This window comes from Mercenaria mercenaria, chromosome 15 (assembly GCF_021730395.1).
Source record: "Mercenaria mercenaria strain notata chromosome 15, MADL_Memer_1, whole genome shotgun sequence".
In the NCBI taxonomy this organism is placed as follows: domain Eukaryota; kingdom Metazoa; phylum Mollusca; class Bivalvia; order Venerida; family Veneridae; genus Mercenaria; species Mercenaria mercenaria.
Genome location: NC_069375.1, coordinates 3160576 through 3181811, shown reverse-complemented (window position 1 = coordinate 3181811; position 21236 = coordinate 3160576). Strand labels below are relative to the sequence as shown.

At 34.4% G+C, this 21236-nt stretch overlaps 1 long non-coding RNA gene across 1 annotated transcript; it reads left to right on the top strand.

The window, feature by feature from the left end:
* Positions 1 to 315: 315 nt before the first annotated feature.
* LOC123545096 (uncharacterized) lies at positions 316 to 20242 on the top strand. The gene is made up of 4 exons (XR_006685262.2): positions 316 to 854; positions 3885 to 4073; positions 6066 to 6496; positions 13455 to 20242. It is a non-coding gene; the product is annotated as an uncharacterized LOC123545096 (long non-coding RNA).
* The last annotated feature ends 994 nt before the right edge of the window (positions 20243 to 21236 follow it).

Here is a 21236-nt window from a genome sequence, read left to right as displayed (position 1 = left end):
TTATACTGCGGAAAGTATACCCCAACCATTCAGTCACCTGAATATGCCTGAGAAGTATACCCCACCAGTCTTATACTGCCGGAAAGTATACCCCACCAATTCAGTCACTGATACTGCCAGAGAAGTATACCCCACCATTCAGTCACCTGATACTGCCGGAGAAGTATACCCCACCATTCAGTCACCTGATACTGCCAGAGAAGTATACCCCACCATTCAGTCACCTGATACTGCCGGAGAAGTATACCCCACCATTCAGTCACCTGATACTGCCGGAGAAGTATACCCCACCATTTAGTCACCTGATACTGCCGGAGAAGTATACCCCACCATTTAGTCACCTGATACTGCCGGAGAAGTATACCCCACCAATCTGATACTACCGGAGAAGTATACCCCACATCACCTGATACTGCTGGAGAAGTATACCCCACCATTCAGTCACCTGATACTGCCAGAGAAGTATACCCCACCATTCAGTCACCTGATACTGCCGGAGAAGTATACCCCACCATTCAGTCACCTGATACTGCCGGAGAAGTATACCCCACCAATCTGATACTACCGGAGAAGTATACCCCACATCACCTGATACTGCTGGAGAAGTATACCCCACCATTCAGTCACCTGATACTGCCAGAGAAGTATACCCCACCATTCAGTCACCTGATACTGCCGGAGAAGTATACCCCACATCACCTGATAGTGCCGGAGAAGTATACCCCACATCACCCGATATTGCCGGAGAAGTATACCCCACTAACAGAGTTGTTACATCTGGACTTTTAGCAATCCCAACTTTGAATTCCTGTGCAGTGAAAATTTTCCATTCTTCAACCCAGTACAAACACAAGGTAAATTCCAACAGTGTATTTTTCTTAAGTTTGGAATGCTCATTAAATTTAAATCTCAAAGCAGGGTCACATTCACATTGTTATATATCTCTTTGACCAGTTGTTCAGTGTAAAAAGTAGGGATGGAAAACTCGAAAATCAGCTGAATATTCGAAAATGAAAATCAAATTCGAATATTCGTAAGTTAGTATATAGTTCTGTTTTTCAAAATAAGTATAATTTATTTTGGGCAATATAAGAATGCTAATTCTGCAGAATAAAACAGTTTGTTCTGTCGTGTTTGTTTATCGCGTATCAAAAGATGTTCAATTAACAAGAAAATTGCAATGCATAATTGGCAGGTGCTACTGTTACTGATTAACACATACAGTTTGCAACAGGCGTAAATGAGATGCATGTCAAAAATTGTCCCAAGAAAATTGCAACGCATATTGTCAGGGTCATGGTAACAGGTTAACAGTTTGCATCAGGCGTAAATGTGATGCATGTCAAAAATTGTCCCAAGAAAATTGCAACGCATATTGTCAGGGTCATGGTAACAGATCAACAGTTTGCATCAGGCATAAATGTGATGCCTTTATATCTTTTGTTCATTCTTATTGGTGCCTGTTTTATGCAACAAATTTTAGAATTATTATTTTTTTCGAAAACAATACCAAACTTGTAGATATTGGCAATCTTTTTGCAATATTTTGTACAACATTTCTTACGGTCCACAGAATCGGTTTTCATCCACAGTGCCCGGGCAATCGGCTGTATTTGAAATAAAATTTGAAGCGGCTTATAATAAAATCAAGGAGTAATATGTGATTGATGCATAAGATCGTGTTGAACAAGGTTTAAATCTGCCTTCGTTGAGTTTATCTGCTTTTTACACGCAAGTTCAAAATTTTCAAAACGGCAGGGCTTATACAACAGCGCGATACGTGCTTAAATTGGATGACCTGCAATTTTTAGCGACTATTCATAGAATAGTAGAGCTATTGGACTCGCCCATGTGTCGGCGTCCGCATCCGTGTTCCAGTTTGGTTAAGTTTTTGTATGTAAGCTTGTATCTCAGTAACAACTAGAGGGAATGGATTGAAACTTCACACACTTATTCACTGTGATAAACTGACTTACATTGCACAGGTTCCATAATTGTTTTTTTACAAAATGATGCCCCTTTTTCGACTTAGAAATTTTTGGTTAAGGTTTTGTATGTAAGCTGGTATCTCAGTAACTACTAGTGGGAATGGAGAACCTTGATGAAAGCTAGGCCGAGTTCGAAAATGGGTCATCTGGGGTCAAAAACTAGGTTAAATCAAAGAAAAACCTTGTGTATGCATAGAGGCTGTATTTTTCAATTGATCTTCATAAATTTTAATCAGAATGTTTACCATGATGAAATCTATTTTAAATTTGTAAATGGGTCATCAAGGGTTAAAAACTAGGTCACTAGGTCAAATCAAAGAAAAACTTTGTGTATGTTATAGAGGCTGTATTTTTCAACTGATCTTCATGAAATTCTTTCAGAATGATTGCCTTGATGAAATCTAGGCCAAGTTTGAAAATGGGTTATATTTGGTTTAAAACTAGGTCACTAGGTCAAATCAAAGAAAAACCTTGTGTGTGCGCGATATAAACTGTATTTTTCAATTGATCTTCATGAATTTTAGTCAGAGTGATTGCCTTGATGAATTCTAGGTTAAGCTTGAATATGGGTCATCTTTGGTCAAAAACTAGGTCACTAGGTCAAATCAAAGAAAAACCCTGTGTGTGCAATAGGGCTGCATTTTACATCGGATCTTCATAAATTTTGATCAGAATGTGTGTCTGGATGAAATCTAGAAGGAATTTGAATATAGGTCATCAAGGTTCAAAAATTAGGTCACCAGGTCAAATCAAAGAAAAACCTTGTTTACGCAATAGGGGCTGCATTTTACACTGGACATTCATAAAATTTAGTCAGAATGATTGCCTTGATGAAATCTAAGTCATGTTAGAATATGGGTCATCTGGGGTCAAAAACTAGGTCACTAGGTCAAATCAAAGAAAAACCTTGTGTATGCAATAGGGACTGTATTTTTCAGTTGATCTTCATAAAATTTGGTCAGAATAATTGCCTTGATAAAATTAAGGTCGAGTTTGGTCATCTTTGGTCAAAAACTAGGTCGCTAGGACAAATCAAAGAAAAACGTTTGGTATGCGATAGAGGTTGTATTTTTCAATTGAGGTTGATGAAATTTGCTTAGAATGATTGCCTTGATGAAATCAAGATCAATTTCGAATATAGGTCATTTTTGCTCAAAACTAGGTCACAAGGACAAATTGAAGAAAATACTTCTTTACACTTAAGACACCACATTTTTGGTCCAATCTTATCGAAAATTGGTCAGAATATTAAATTTTGTTTCCATTAAATCACTAGGTCAAACATGTTTACACTATTATGGTGTGTTTATCAGTTGAGCGACCTAGGGCCAACTTATTACACATTAGTCAGGATCAACATAACATACATTTATTATGTACACTTAAAACATTCATTTTCTGTTAAACTGTTACACTTAAAACATTTGTTTTCTGTTAAACTGTTCTTGACTAATGAAATTATTTACTTCTTAATAAATCCTTAACTTTTTGTCGGATACATTTTTTGCCATTCCTTACCACAAACTCTTCCGGCAAGGGATACCAAGTCATTGAATTTGCGTGTTGTTTTTGAAGCTTTATCGCTTACCATGCTATATTTCTATAATGATTTTATCCATCTTTCACTTTGGACAGTACTTCGGCATGTGCAGGCTGATCAAGATCTACACCTGTCGCTAAGGCAAAATCACTTGTGTCCAGCATGGTAAGGGTTAGAATAGAAATTTGTTCAAGCAAGCAACTAAACCCATGTGAGCGATACAGGGCCATCATGGCCCTCTTGTTTATGTTCAGATGTGGAAATCCGTGAATTCATATACCCACAAAATAGCCATTTTAGTCCAAACCACAAAATTGAATGATTTTACAGTATACAACTTTATTTGAATGTTTCAGCTATGAGTGACAGCATTGGTAGGCCAGTGTGGATAAGTAATTTCCTGTCAACATTCATCCAATTGTTAACTCAAATTTGAAAAAAAAAAGAAATGGAGAGAAGGGCTTGGAAATGGAGAGAAGGGCTGGTGATGTTGCCCAACAGCCTGCTGCAGGTGCAGCAAAGGATGCTTTTAGCAAAGAGATGTAGTAAGTAATTTATGTATTTTAACCTTGACCCTGCTAAATTTCTACAATGGACTGGTCCATCATTCAATTTGGGCAGTACCACTTACTATTTGAAGGGGTGTTTGCTGAAAATGCACTGACTGAATAGTCAGCAGTGCAGACCAAGGTGAGCCTGCATGAATGTGCCACCAGGGGCATCAAGCATTTATTGAACACAGCTCCTTGTTATCCCCCGACGAAAGTCATAGGGATATAGTATTGGCGTTGTCTGTCCGTCATCTGTCCGGAGCCATATCTAGGAAATGGTTGGGAATATTTATACAATACTTCATATACATGTTCACCATTATGAGATTTTGCGGCACACCAAGTTTCAGTCAGATTGCCAAAGTAACACCAGAGTTATGGCCCTTAGAAGTTTCTAGTGTTAACTATATAGGGTACTATAAACATGGATATTTCTGCATCATAACTTTTGATATATTTGACCTATAACTATGAAACTTAAACAGAATTTAGATCACCATAATGTGTTTGTGTTCACATAATTTCGTTTTGATTTATTGAGTAAATTAAGAGTTATTGCCCTTTAATTGTATAAAATCCACATATTTGTACATAAGAAACTTACCATTTGGTAGAATTTCATTAAATTCTTTCATTCTTTTCCATGAACATTTATTGTAAACATGTGAAGTTGTGTACCCTTACCTTGATCACAACCCCTCCCCCTCTGAACCCCCCCCCCCCCCAACCCCCCAAAAAAATCATTCCTTATTTTAGATTTTTTTCAGTCTTCATATACATGTTCACCACTATGAGGTTATGGGGCCCATCAAGTTTCAGTCAGATTGCCCAAGTAACACCAGAGTTATGGCCCTTAAAAGTTTCTAGTGTTAACTGTGTAGGGTACTATAGATATGGCAATTTCTGCATAACTTTTGATTTATTTGACCTTGAACTATGAAACTTAAACAGAATTTAGAGCACTATAATGTGTTTATGCACACACAATTTCGTATGGATTTCTTTTGTAAGTTCACAGATATTGCCCTTTAATTGTCTAAAAATCCACAGAATTTGTACATAACAAACTTAGCATTTGGCAGAATTTCATTAAATTTCTTTCATTCTTTTCCATGAACATTTATTATTAACATGTGAAGTTGTGCACCCACACCTGGTCACCCACTTGCCTTTGTCACACACCCTCCCCCCCCCCCCCCCCACCAAAAAAAAAAAAAAATTCAGTATTTTAGATTTTTTTCAAACCTTCCATGAATAATTATCAACATGCAACTTGTACCATTCCCCCACCTGGCTCCCCCCCCTACCTCGCCCCCCCCCCCCCCCACCACTTCACCCTTTTTTTCATTTGTAATTTTCCATTTAGGCCAATATTTATAATACACATGTGAAATTTTGTTTCCTCACCCGTCCCCCCACCCCCTAAAAAAATAAGTATAGATACATAATTATATATATTTCCATCCCATTTTTTTTTTTTTTTTAAATGCTCAAACATTCAACATGTTAAGTTGAGACTGCACAAACCTTACCCTCAGCCATGTTCAAGATATCTTACTTGATTGTGTTCTCTTAAGGACTTCTGTTCTTTTTTCAAATGTACATGTTAATCAGCAACACCTGGTGCCTAACCACTCGAAGACAATATTTCGTTCACATTTCAGATAACTGCATTTAATTTTAAAAGCTAAGCTTATTAGAGTAAGGATATCCCATTCAAAATAAATTCTTTAGTCAGGATCAAAGTATCATACATTTATTATGTACTCTTTAATTAAACATTTGTTTTCTGTTAAATTGATTTTGACTAATGAAATTATTTGCTTCTTAGTAACATCCTTAACTTTTTGCCGGATATATTTTCTTTGCCGTTCCTCACCACAAACCCTTTCAGCGGGGGATACAAATTCATTGAATTTGCTTGTTTTTTAATAAATTGAGTTTTTAATTGACAGTTTGTGTATTATTTGACCATTTTCTTATCAGGGATGTGGCGCAAGTAGAAACTGACAAGGCAGCGAAGCATTCTTGTGTAGATGATGACAATGACTGTATCTCTACAAAATGAGGAAAAAAGGTCAACACAGTCATCATCAACACTCTGTCAACAGAACTGCTGTCAGAACAAGGAAAAAACAGTTTCCATGCCAAACTAGAACTGGAATGTCATGTGCAGTAGACACAGCTTGGCACAAAAGGAGATTTAACAGTTTAACATGTAAACTCTAATTCTGTAGTGTTATCCAGCCTATTCAGCTCAATGGGTGAGAGTATATTTATCTAGGAGTTTGTCACGAGGATACAGTTGATGTTGAGAAGCTGCCAGATCCTGTTTCAAGAGGGGAGTTCAAGCCTGTAACCCTGGTTCCTGGAGAGCCAACATACATTACATTTGATCTGGAAACTGCCAAACCTCAGTAAATATTTCTTGTAAAATATTTCTATGATATTTGTAAGGTAAAAAACATCTGAATATTTCCAACTGAAACAGCACAGAAGGAAGTAGAGAATCATAACTATGATAGAAATGTTTTTTTATTGTAACTTGACAAATTGTAACTTTGTGTATTTAGACACTACACAATTATCCACTTTTTCATAGGTTGATATCAGGATTTATCAACCTGAAAAGTTATATTCACCGAGCCAAAGGCGAGGTGAATATAATAGTCCGATCAATTCGTAACAGAAAATGCCAAAATACTTAAGAAAATGGGAAAAGCACCAAAATTGGCACAGCTTATTAAAGCTTAGAAAACATTTTTTTCATGGGACCCATTTGATATCTGTCAAGATGGCCCGCCAAAACTCAATATTTACCTTACAAGATTCTAATGAAAGGTCATTATATTTACATTCATCCCCAAAATGCACCAAATATAAATGTATATGATAAAATAAATCCTAAATTTTCATCAAATGCAAAAATAACAATTCAAATGATGTTAGTTTCTTTCTGTTTCCATGGTTACGGCTAAAATCTAGCCTTTAAAATTTAGTTTATTATCATTGTGTGTTTTTCATATTTTAAAGGATATTTTGTTTTACTATGTAATTTATATTGTTTTACTTGCATTCCCTCCACAGCAGCATATTGAAACATTGTTGTTATTTTCTTACCAGTGTTTAGCCACAGGGGCACTTATGGGTTGCCCCCATATGCATGTCAATACGTCAGCCATGCAAAGTACTTTAAAACTACAGCAGATGTTTTCATGATACGTGGTACATGGATAGATTGCAATGTGGAGAATGCCAATGTCATTTAAATTTGTTCCTATGGTAATAAATGTTGTTGCTATGGCAACAAATAGTGCACGAATATGACAAAAAGTGTCATCCTGCATTTCTTCAAAACTAGGAGAGATTGTTTCTTGAGAAATTTTACATAGATAGGAGGAAAAATTAAAAACATGCTTGTTATCTTATTTTTAGCTCACATGTCACAAAGTGACAGTGTGAGCTTTTGTGATCGCGCAGCGTCCGTCGTCCATGCGTGCGTCCGTGCGTAAACTTTTGCTTGTGACCTCTCTAGAGGTCACATTTTTCATGGGATCTTTATGAAAGTTGGTCAGAATGTTCATCTTGATGATATCTAGGTCAAGTTCGAAACTGGGTCACGTGCGGTCAAAAACTAGGTCAGTAGGTCTAAAAATAGAAAAACCTTGTGACCTCTCTAGAGGCCATATTTTTCACAAGATCTTCATGAAAATTGGTCTGAATGTTCACCTTGATGATATCTAGGCCAAGTTTGAAACTGGGTCATGTGCCTTCAAAAACTAGGTCAGTAGGTCAAATAATAGAAAAACCTTGTGACCTCTCTAGAGGCCATATTTTTCATGGGATCTGTAAGAAGGTTGGTCTGATTGTTCACCTTGATGATATCTAGGCAAAGTTCGAAACTGGGTCAACTGTGGTTAAAAAACTAGGTCAGTAGGTCTAAAAATAGAATAACCTTGTGACCTCTCTAGAGGCCATATTTTTCACAAGATCTTCATGAAAATTGGTCTGAATGTTCACCTTGATGATATCTAGGCCAAGTTTGAAACTGGGTCATGTGCCTTCAAAAACTAGGTCAGTAGGTCAAATAATAGAAAAACCTTGTGACCTCTCTAGAGGCCATATTTTTCATGGGATCTGTATGAAAGTTGGTCTGAATGTTCATCTTGATGATATCTAGGTCAAGTTTGAAACTGGGTCAGCTGCGGTCAAAAACTAGGTCATTAGGTCTAAAAATAGAAAAACCTTGTGACCTGTCTAGAGGCCATACTTGTGAATGGATCTTCATGAAAATTGGTCAGAATGTTCACCTTGATGATATCTAGGTCAAGTTTGAAACTGGGTCACATGCCATCAATAACTAGGTCAGTAGGTCAAATAATGAAAAAACCTTGTGACCTCTCTAGAGGCCATATTTTTCATGGGATCTATATGATGGTTGGTCTGAATGTTCATCTTTATGATATCTAGGTCAGGTTCAAAACTGGGTCACATGAGCTTAAAAAACTAGGTCACTATGTCAAAAAATAGAAAAAAAACGACGTCATACTCGGTTCAAAACTGGGTCATGTTGGGACAGGTGAGCGATTCAGGACCATCATGGTCCTCTTGTCTCCTTTTGTACATCATTTTGTCCGTCTGTATGTCCGTCCATCATTCGCAAATGGCGGATTCTTCAATAACTTCAAAAGTGCAAATTCTAAAGACTTCTTTATGAAACCTTGTTTATAGATGGTAGGTAATATAGAGAATATGAAGGTCAATTAACTATGACACCAAGTACGACAACTACCCCTTTCGGTTTGAGACTTCGAAATGCAAGAATAGATTATAGCGACGGGTAGTAGTATCAAATGAAACAACATTCCTTATTATAATTATGCACCCGCAGTCACAATACCTGCATAATAAATTGATCACATAATCATTGATTATGTAATGCTAACTGTGTAACAAAGAAGAGTAAGGCTGAAAATATAAAAGTTGCTTTCACGGACAGCTATTCTGTGAAATATATTACTCTGAATAGTGAGCTGAAATCTGAAATAAAGTACATATCAGATACTCGTGTCAGTACACACAAGCACGAGATTGTCGACAACTTGCATAAGGCAGTGCAGAGCATTTAAGCACTTTTGACAAATTACATCTTCATCGACAGCCTTTATCTAGGTTGCAAATGCACTTGAGGAGCTATTGGTATGAGATTCAGGTACTTGAGGCAAAAACTATTAGAAAGGTTCCAATATATCAAAGATATCTCTGGTCAACCGTATTTATCTTGACTTGGAATTTTAGGAAAGTGATAGAACATCTGACCTCCATATGTGCCCGGCAACAGTTTTCAGTATGTTCAAGAGGTGTAACAGACGATGCAGGAATGCACACTATAGCCCTAATCTTTGTGTGAACAGATGGTTGATAAGCTACTTGACATGTTTTGTTATAAAGAAGAGTATCGAAAGCCACCATCTGTACCACATAAATATTATATGAACAGTTTGTTTGTAGGAAGGCTTGATTCACCAGTAAGCGCGAGCTGTACTGGTTAGTTTTGTTTGACAAGACAGTGTTATTCTAAAACTGGACTGTTTAACTGGTAGTGGCATAGCCTTACAAATGGTAAATAGATAATATTTGTTGTCTTAAAACTAGTAAATTGGTATTAAAATTGTGTTTTGAATACATGTGCTCATTAGATAAATCCTCAAGTACTCACATTCAGTATGTCCTTATCTACCAGTAATATATTTTAATTTCAGTAAAAATGTCCAGAAATAGATATTAGAGCACATTTTTTTTTTTTAGAAATAATAGATTCTGCTTCTAATTTATACCCCCATCACACTCAGCCACGTTCCCACTACATCCTAAAAACTGTCGGGACGCAGTAAGAACTTGTACGATGTAGAAGGAATACAGTAGACACCGATAAGAACATGATAATTATGGTTTCCACGAGTGTAGAGGAATCGGTCGAACTTTGGACATATTCAAAACAAAAGTAGTGAGGACGTGCTCTAATCAGTAAGCAGGAAGAACTTAGTAAGGACGTAGTAATGATGTAACTAAAACCTAGTAGGACATAGTACAAGCGTGGTGCGGACAGGAATGACTGCATGGCGTGCTCATTGCACTGTCACTGGGTTGTCATTGCATTCTGTGCTATAACCACGCTACGTCCATGCCACATAGAATACCGCATTAGGTTATCAATACGTTCTTTCGGTGCTTAACATGCCTATGTAATGTTTGCAGCAGGTTCTCACCGTGTTTGTTTCAGATTTCGAGATTTGAGTATGAATACTGGATCCAATTCCCCATCACTTCGTTTTCAACCAGCTATGGGTATGATCGCACATCATCAGGAATTACCACATAACCACGGACTCAGCAGCACTGGTAGCTTGTAGTGATTTCTGGACCTTCGTATACCCTTTGTATGCCTTTGCTTTTTCCACCAAAGCCTCTCTGTAAGACTGCTCTGATTTCTTCGTGGTGGTGGGTGTGTGGGGGGGGGGGTGCTTGTCGTATATTGTATTTGATTGTTGTTGAGTGTAGACGCAGACACAATATAACTTGCAGAAGGAAGGAAAAAGAGGCGCGAGGCGTAGTATTTATAACTAGCCGGGGAATGCAGTGAGAAGGTGATAAGCGCATGGTTAAAGCATGGTAAGCGAGAGGTGCAATCTGACTGGTCGTACTAAGAATGTAGTTAGAACGCATTGGACGTGAAGATGCGTGTGGTAAGAAAATTAGTGTAAACATGTTAGATGCCCTGAGAACCTGGCAAGCATGTTGTAAGGGCGCAGTATGAACTTTAGAACTGCACATCTTTCGAGTTTGACCCCCGTCCCCACCACGTCAAAATTTTCAGGATACAGTATGGTATTCATGGTCTGCGTCTGAGAGTGATCAGGGCATTAGTGACTGTACATTATATGCTTACGACATTAAACTATAAAACTATTGTTATGGCACAGTGTGCTACAATTTGACAAAAACAGAATATTACAGGAACATGCAAATGTAAGTTGGATTACACTGATCAACCGGCAATGACTTTTTCCCAAAGACATCATGATGGTCTGACAGGCCAGGGATGTTCACATGGTCTATCGCACTAACATAGTTAATGAATTATATAGTTTTACTAAGTGTCATTAGTTCTCTTAGTGTAAATAAATTGAAATGAATACATTAACACTAACAAATTCTGAGTCGCGAAAACTAATGACAAAGTGAAACACATGTCATTTATTCACTAATTAATACACACTACAGACAAACTTCGTTTGCTCAAACTCTGTTCATTCGAACACCATTCTTCACTTGAACCTATCGTCAGGTCCCAACTATATTCATTTTTATAATATATTCTTACACCACTCAAACTACTGATAACTCGAATACATTTTGTCGGTCCTGACGGGTTCCAGTTAACGAAGTTCGAATGTATTTATAATAATTTACAATTGTTGTAAAGCTCTGCACAGGTCTGTTGCCATTTTAAACATTCTTGATATGCCAGTTACCATTATATACTTAATTTTGACTCACATAAACATGATAAATGCATTCTGACTTTTCTTCTGCTTAATAGCAAATTTTATCCAAGGGAGACAACTGTTTTCATTTTTGTTGGAAGAGCGGTATTTTTAGCTCATCTGATTTTTTGAAAAAAAATGATGAGTTATTGTCATCACTTGAGCGGTTGTCGGCGTCGGCGTCTGCGTCGGCGTTGCCTGGTTAAGTTTTATGTTTAGGTCAGCTTTTCTCCTAAACTATCAAAGCTATTGCTTTGAAACTTGGAAGACTTGTTCACCATCATAAGCTGACCCTGTATAGCAAGAAACATAACTCCATCTTGCTTTTTGCAAGATTTATGGCCCCTTTTGTACTTAGAAAATATCAGATTTCTTGGTTAAGTTTTATGTTTAGGTCAACTTTTCTCCTAAACTATCAGAGCTATTGCTTTGAAACTTGGAATACTTGTTCACCATCATAAGCAGACCCTGTACATCAAGAAACATAACTCCATCTTGCTTTTTGCAAGAATTATTGCCCCTTTTGGACTTAGAAAATCAGTTTTCTTAGTTAAGTTTTATGTTTAGGTCAGCTTTTATCCTAAACTTTCAAAGCTATTGCTTTAAAACTTGCAACACTTGTTCACCATCATAAGCTGACCCTGTACAGCAAGAAACGTAACTCCATCCTGCTTTTTGCAAGATTTATGGCCCCTTTTGGACTTAGAAAATATCAGATTTCTTGGTTAAGTTTTATGTTTAGGTCAACTTTTTCTCTTAAACTGTCAAAGCTATTGCTTTGAAACTTGCAACACTTGTTCACCATCATAAGCTGACCCTGTACAGCAAGCAACATAACTCCATCCTGCTTTTTGCAATAATTATTGCCCCTTTTGGACTTAGAAAATCATTTTCTTGGTTGAGTATTATGTTTAAGGCAACTTTTCTCATAAAGTATCAAAGCTATTGCTTTAAAACTTGCAACAGTTTTTCACAATCATAAGTGGACACTGTACATCAAGAAACATAACTCTATCCTGCTTTTTGCAAGAATGATGGCCCTTTTTAGACTTAGAAAATCATGGGTAGGACAATATTTCTATTATACAAAAAAAAATCAGATGAGCGTCAGCACCCGCAAGGCGGTGCTCTTGTTGTTAATATAATATGTTTGAATTTATTCAAACAGGTGATTTTAACTTATTATACTGATGACTGTAAGTGTCCATATAAGTTTTATAGATAATATTAGGTATTTCTGAAAATAGATACATGTATGGTGGCCATCTTGGATTTTTCGGCCATATTGGATTTTTTTGGAGTGGGTCTCATGCTCATTTTTAGTGTTTTGCCCTAAAGTAGTTATGTACCAAGATTTGTGCTTTTCCCATTTTCTGAAGTATTTTTACACCATTTTACTGGACTATAACTTTTTGAGGGTTAATAAATCCTGATATCAACCTATGAAGAAGTCAGTAATTGTTTTATTACATGAATAAATGTATAGTCAGTCTTGTTATTACAATTTTTTCTTTAATAAAGAAATAAGGAATAAATTTAGACCAAATCAGGTTGATATTGGTTTTCCAAGCACCTACTTCGATCTATTTTTATTTTCATACTATTTATAACCCAAGATAAGTTGATATGATATGTACTCATTACTTTTCGAACCATTTTCAGCCAATCAGAAAAACAATAAAATACAGTCATGTAATAAGTATGTTTATATTATTGAATGACAATTACTGACATTTGATAGGTAATTACAGTATAACCTATGCTATAGACCACCAGAGAACAGACACCATCTGGCTCGTATCATATTTTATTGTTGTTGTCTTTGCAGTTTGAGGCGGACAGTTTCCTCATCTCACACTGATAGCTGCTGCAGAGCTGAACAGCCGGACAGTTTCCTCATATCACACTGATAGCTGCTGCAGAGCTGAACAGTGGACATTCCTTCAATACATACGTTTTACCTAAAACACTGATCACCTCAACAGCCCAACATGTTACTGGAATTGTAATGTCAGGTAGTAACTCTGTCAGTAAATGGAATGCCAGTGGAAGCAGAATTTATAACTCCCATCACTGGAAAAGTTTTGTAAATGGCTAGAACAATTTGACAATGTCATTCTGGTGGCCCGCAGTGGCAGAAGATTTGACTTTCCAGTTCTGATGAAAGCAGTAGCTTGTTGTAAAATTCTTGAGAGCTTTTTTAAATGAGTGTCTGGATCTGTTGATTCTCTAACAGTTTTACGCAAACTTTTTCCTAGCAGTTTCTCGTACAAACAAGATCTTGTCCTGGAATTTTGAGTGAAAGTTATGGAGAGTGAAAGCTATGGAGCACAGAATGCCAAGGAGGATGTTAAAGCATTAGGAAATCTTTGAAAACACTTGTCAATATTGCCTAAAACAATGCTTTCATTTAATTATTCTCCAAAATCTGTACAACAAATATTCAGGCCTCAACCTAAATCATTTGAAAATAATTGTCAGGCACAAGGGAGAAGATGGGCATGTACATTGTTGATATAGTGAAGGACAAGCATGTGTTACAAACATGAAGAGGACATTAGAGACAGTTATTCCAAACCTTGTGGAGTACTTAAAAATGATTTTATCTTACCTCATTGCTTATGCTCCATATTTTAATTTTAAAAGAGTAAGAAATGTTCAAAAATGATGTGTCTTGATCTGTATGTCAAGTTTTATGCTTTGATTAGGTTATCTTTTTTGAACTCGTAGAACATATTATTATATGTATATGAACATTTTACTTTTTCAATGAGATGTGGAACCAAAATTTGTAGTCCTGTTTGGCGCCATATAACCTATACCCAAATAAATGAATAAAATAATCAAAAGGATTATTACTACTACATTGTATATTTATTTTAATGTACAAGTGTTACATGCATTTTTCATTAATGAAAGTAAAAAAAATGGGAGTTCTTTGTTTTAAAATCCTATGAATTTAGGTTTTACAGTATAAAGCTTTTGTTTACATTTTACCCCTACTCTAAAACAAGATACTTTTAGAAAATCAGATGGTAAAAAGTAGATAATTCTTTGTGTATTTGTTTCATACAATGATACAAATAATTTGTATTTAGTTACTAAAAATGTAACATTTATAACCTTTAGAAAGAAAAAAAAATGTTGAGACCAGAATTTTTTCCTTAAAATTGTTAAATTTACCACTGGGGATATAGGAGATAAGTATTTCAAGTAAATTCTTGTACAAATGTATGTAATAAGTCTTCATATATTTTTTTTCTTTTATTTATTTAACGTTGTTTTAGTAGTGAACTAACACTGAAACTGTTGTATTTTGATGAATTTGAAAAAAATATATATATAGAATTTTGCGTAGTTTATTTCATTTTCCAGTCAAATCGGCTGTCGAGTAACTGTTGTGCTGTTTATGATTTTATAACTTTTTTTGAATGGTTAAAATCATTTAAAATTTTAGAAATAATTCACCCAAGTGATACTGATAATAAAAAATAAAAAGCTTGGTCAGATTTGAAATGTGACCATTTAGGGCCCTAAATCCTTCATTAACTCATTTTAGATGTGTCTGTACACGATGCTGCATGGCACCTATGTTACTGTTGCAAACAGTGTCCTCCAACCTGCCCTTCCATGTTTCTAGCTATTTGTGAACAAGTGACAAAATGAGTGTTTGTAAACTGTCCAGTCAGTTTTCTGAAAACTTTAAATTACATTTCTTGTTTTTATTTGCTACAGTACATTTTATAGCTTTAAATTGTGCAAACTATAGCAAAAAATGATTTTGGGCAACTTTCAAGTAAAACAACATTTAAAACAAATATTGCATGTGTCGAGAGTATAAACATAATTAAAAACTCTGTGATATTTGTCAGAAATAACTGTTGAAGTGTCCTAAATTTTTTTTTCTGTTTGTAATCAGCACAACATGAAAGCTCTTTACTAGTGATCTCTTCGTAACTAAGTTCTCTTACGTACATTGTTTAATATGAGCTTTCCAAGTTCTAGCTGCCAGGTCTTGAAATTTTGAAATCAAGTTATTTCAGTAATAATATACTTGTCCATCTTTCAATATGGACAGTAAGTATTGTAAATGGTTTATTTCCAGATGCTCTCAAAGAGGCTTATGTTCTCCCAATATCTATTTTGCCTAAAATTTCCATTTCTTCTTGAAGGTGGATAATCAGATTTTGGCCATGTAACGGATTTGTTCGAAACTTTAGCATCTGATCATTTACACTCATTTATGTTCACTTAACACTTAATACAAATTAGATTTTCACTGGAGGTATTTTTAAAATTTCATTTTCCTATCCTGGTTGCCCAACCAAGATAGTTATTTTATCATAAGTATAAATTTGATAAACATACTTTGCCTAAGGAAATGTATAAATATTAGACATACTGTAATATATTTGTAAAATATTTGCATTAAAAATTATGTATTTAGATGGAATTCATTAGAAACGCAAGTTTGAAAAATTATTATTACCTCCCTTTGCCTATCTTGGTTGCGCAACCAAGATAGATAGGAAATAAATGAATTCAGAAGCTACACACATCTTTAAAACTTGCATTTTGGTTCAGATTGTTCAATAGTTGATATGTCTATCAAATGCAAATGTAAAACTAGACATTGTATCGAAATAAAAAGAAATACCCAGCTTTTTATATACTTTCATATTAAAGGGGAGTAATTACAAAATTTTATAAAAATAATAAAATATACATTTCAAATAGGAATCTAACTCTATGTAATCGGTCTTTTTGTTCCTTAAATAATTCTCTACCAGAATATACAAAAAGTAAAAAATGTCATTAAATGTTGATTAAATGTGATTGACCACCTTTAAAGGAAACTTAACATCATTCACAAAACTCAATCAGGATTCATGTCATACAGCACTAACTACTGGCAGACTAATAGAAGCATGGCTTTCAGATATAGATTCTGGTAAATATGTTGGAACTGTTTTATGTTTTTAGATATCTGAAAAGCTTTTGATCTTGTTGGCTATAACATTTTATTGCATAAAATCTATTGCATATCATTGAAACTATCATTTTACGGATAAAAGTGTTGAATTTTTCAAATCATATCTATGAAACTGAACCCAAATGATAAAAGCGAGAAACTCCAAATCTAAAAGTATGCTTGTAACCTCTGGAGTTCCTCAAGGTTCAATTCTTGACCCACTTTTATTCTTGCTATATATCAATGATATCGCTTTAGCTTCAAAGAGTGGCAATATAGACCTCTTTGCTGATGACTGTACTAAAAAATCAGATTATGATTTAGATAAAGTGCAAACTAAACTCCAGCAGAATTTAGATGTTGTGCAACTGTTACAATGGTGCAATTTAAACAATATAATTGTCACTTCATCCAAAGATTGTAAGAGGTGACTAATAGAGTCTTAACACTTGGTTTAGCTGTAACTCTGTGATTCCAGCAGGTATGCAAATTTTGATTCCATACCTCGTGTTTTTATTTCGATGTAAACGAGATGTGGAACCAAAATTTGTAGTCCTGTTTGGCGCCATATAACCTATACTGTGTTGGTGCACCGTAAAACCCAAATAAATAAATAAATCATCCAAAGAAAACAAAATGCATGGTTTTGTTTACTAACAAAAAAGTAACAATTGTAAAGAACTATTTTTAAGTATTTCCAAGCAAGTAACAAAAAAATGTCAAGGTGCAGAAATTATGTGGTGTTTATATAGATAACACACTGTCGTGTACTGTTCAAATTGAAACAGTTTGCACTAAACTTGACTCAAAAATAGCATTGTTGAGACGTATATTGTACTATATGACAGATGAAATGGAAAACATTATTCATTAATAATGCATAATTCAATATTTGATTATTGTTGTACTATATGGTGTCAAGAAAATAAAGAGTTCTTTAAAGAAAATAATGAAAACATAAGGTAGAGCTGCAAAAAATAATTTTGAATGAAACATTCCAAACAAGAACAAAAGATATGCTAAAAGAACTTGGGTGGATGTCATGTAATGAAAGATGTAACTTTCACACAAGTTGTCTTATTTACAAAGCTTGCAACAATTCAGCACCTTCATATATCTTTATAATTTTAACCTTTTCTAGCAATGAAACATACAATCTAAGATCTGTTGCTCATAGTGACATAGTTATACCTTAACATCATACAGATTATGGTAAAAAAAACACTTCTGTTACAATAGTGCAAAATGTTTGGAATTCAATACCAAATGAAATGTGCTCATCATGTTTTCTAACATGTTTTAAAAAGAAATATAAAAAGTGTATCTTGCATTTGACTGCCTAAAGAATCTCTTTGTTTATATCAGCTGAATTATAACTATGCCATTATAATATAATTATGCATGTATATATTATGTTACTAATTGATTGCCTAAATGGAAATTGTATTAATGGATACTTAAAGGTAATACCGTATAACGGGTTATTTTTACTGCTGTAAAAGTTTAAGGATTTGGTGTAAAAACACATGATTTTATTTTATTCGATTTTAAAATTTACCAAATCACAAGGTCTACCTGTTTATTTGACTTTATGTGGCGAATATATAGGAGGCCAATATTTACGAATCTGATTTGGTCGTAAAAAATAGTAAAAATTAGCAGCAGGTAAAAAATACCCATTATACAGTATCTATTTTAAAGGGTATTTGTCTAAGAATGAATGTGGTATTAATTAGCTTATGTGATAGTGTAAATTTTATTTGGTGGTTGTTGTTGTTCAGAAGGCCACATTTAAAAGTAAGAAAGTATCATATGTACTTTTCACTGATCTGTATCTTCATGTGCTACCTTCTATAGATAAAGATGTTATTATTATAACAGAAGACAATCCACATTTTGTCTAGGTTTTTTTGGCTGCTTACTTATGCCTAAAACTGTAATATTATTCTTTCAAGCATTTTTAGGGTGTTTGTCATACAGTGTGTTTAGCATTGTTTCAAGTATTTATTTTGTATGTCAAATACACATCAGGTTGCAACATTTAAGGGTATTCTTACTAAACATACTCAAAGTTAGACATGCCCCTCCCCCACTAAAACTTTCGCACCCCAACCAAACCAAAATTTTGGATCTACCCATGAAAATTACAAACTTTGATGCAGCTAGTTTTCACATACAATAACCTGTGTGATGGTTCAGGCAAATTCTTTCAACTTCATTACAAAAGCAATGTTTAATTTTAGTCAATTTCTAAATCTAAAGAAAGGATTAATTCTTTGTTCATAGTGTGTTTTTCAGTACTGAGTAGTTCAATAAAATCTAATGGAAGTTGTTCATAGTCAAAGAAAAAAATATTTGTGAAATTTTAGAGAGTAATGTTCTGGATTACTTATCATAGCCAGAAAGCAAGAATTTAATTATTGGTGAATTTTTTGAACTTTTTCTACAGCTAGAAGGGAAATGCTTCAGGATCTATTTTCTACTTTGCTGAAATCTGGACATCTATTTGTCAGTTGTGTTTTAAGTGTCATAGATGATGGAAAAAATAGATCCTGTTTTGCCAAATATAGAATTAATGCTCATTAACTAAAAATAGAAGTAGGCAGATACAGTAAAACTCCTTTGGAAAACAGGTGATGTAGGTACTGTGACTCTAGGAAGGTCGAAGATGAACAACATTTTACTCTTAAACTGTCTCAAGTATTCCACTCTCAGGGCGTATTTCATCAAAAAAGTTTTTGAAAAGTGTAAAAACTTCGCTACTGTCTGGTATGAACGAACTAATATTTCCTCTAAGTAATGATGTGTCCATTTTAAACCTGTTAACCAGATTTATATATGACTGTTTTTGTCTTAGATATAGCAATGAATCCAATTAAATTATCCATTCTCATAGTTTTTCTCATGTCTTTAATGCATATGTTGTAAAGTTGGATTTTTACAACATAATGTTACATAATACATGTACATAGTTCCAGTATTGCATAATATAATCTAACAGTCTAATATTTTATCATCAATATTTGTATTTTCAAATAGTATAATATATTGAGTTTTGAAAGCATAGACTTTTAGCTAGTCTGTTAAGGCCATTCAGCTAGTCTATTAAAGACTGCTGATTTATCTATGTAGATCATTCTTCAGTATATTCATTTATGATACTTTACTGTTGTTTATATATTTCATAGTCATCAGTACTTTCAGTGTATCTTTAATGTTAAAAACTGCATTTAATATCATTACATACTTTCATTTTGTATTTTCATCAGCTATTTTTAGGCTGATCACTACCAAATAGAATGTAAGCCTCCGCTGGTCTAGTCACAAGTAGTCCAAATATAAATAGTACTGATCTTTTTTCTTTCCTAGTGCATTTTCTCGACAGCAACGTGCTTACTTTTACCCTACCGCGTTTCAGTATATATCACTTTGCATTCTGTTGATATCGGCATGTTCCTATTGCATGCTGGGTAAAAATGGCGGCGCAAGAATTTAATGTCTCGAAAAGAGAAATTGAAAGAAGCGAAAAGTAGTAAATTCAGCAGGTTGTATTTACCGAACTGTAGTTTCCTTATATAAAAGTTAACACCCCCTTTTCTTTTTCTTTTTGTAAAGTAGCGATCTAGTTCTTTATGGGAATATAAGACTCTGAAAATCTGATATGCTAGAATTTTCGAAAAACCGTTAGGAAGTAAGTGGATTTTATATGAAATAAAGAAGAGCTGGATTTAGTGGTGTTCAGCCTTTTAGTAAAACCAATAGCACACTCTCGTATGTAAGAATCTGTGACGTCACCGATAAGGTCGGCTATCTAAAAATAGCACAAGACTCAATTAGCGGACAAACAACCAGTGTATTCATTGTACAATAGCATATTAAGTAAACCATAAATTTTGCCTTTGTTCAGGTTTCTAGCGTGTACATCGCAAACTAATGTTTTTTCTTCAGTTTTTATTTCACTAAACTAGCCGAAAAACTCTTTATTTTATATCCATGTTAACATACCGCTTTTTCATCAATATAATTATAATGAATGGATGATGTTATTATATTATTCTGTTCATTTTGTGACACATCCAGTTTTAAAAAAGAATATTTAAAAAAATAGAGTAACTTGGAAAATGTATTAATACGAAATAGAAGGCATTATTTAAAACAAAAATGTATTCACAGATCCAAATTGTTCTTCCTTGGTACTGTCATAATTATATTAACATTTTATTTTTGTAAAAAGTATTCTTCCGTTTTAAGTGTTTATAAATTCAATACATCTACCTGAGAATGTAAAAAGAAATGTTATGACCGCATATTTAAATTCATTGAAATTCCGAAATGTGATGAACAACGTATATTTTAAAGTAAACTGTCATACACATTATTATTTTCAGCCACATATTCAGTTATTCAATTAACACCTCTGTAATATACATCTGTTTTTTTTTTACAAATGACCCCTTAGTGTGACATAATAAAATATAGATATTTGACTTTTGATAGTAACATTTAGATGTGAAAAAGTGTGAGGTTATGACAAGACGTAATTTTTATGCTCTGCTCAAATTGTAAATTTTGATAGAAATACTGAACTTTGTGACTTGAGATTGACATTGATCGATAACTGAGAAAGTGCACTTTGTG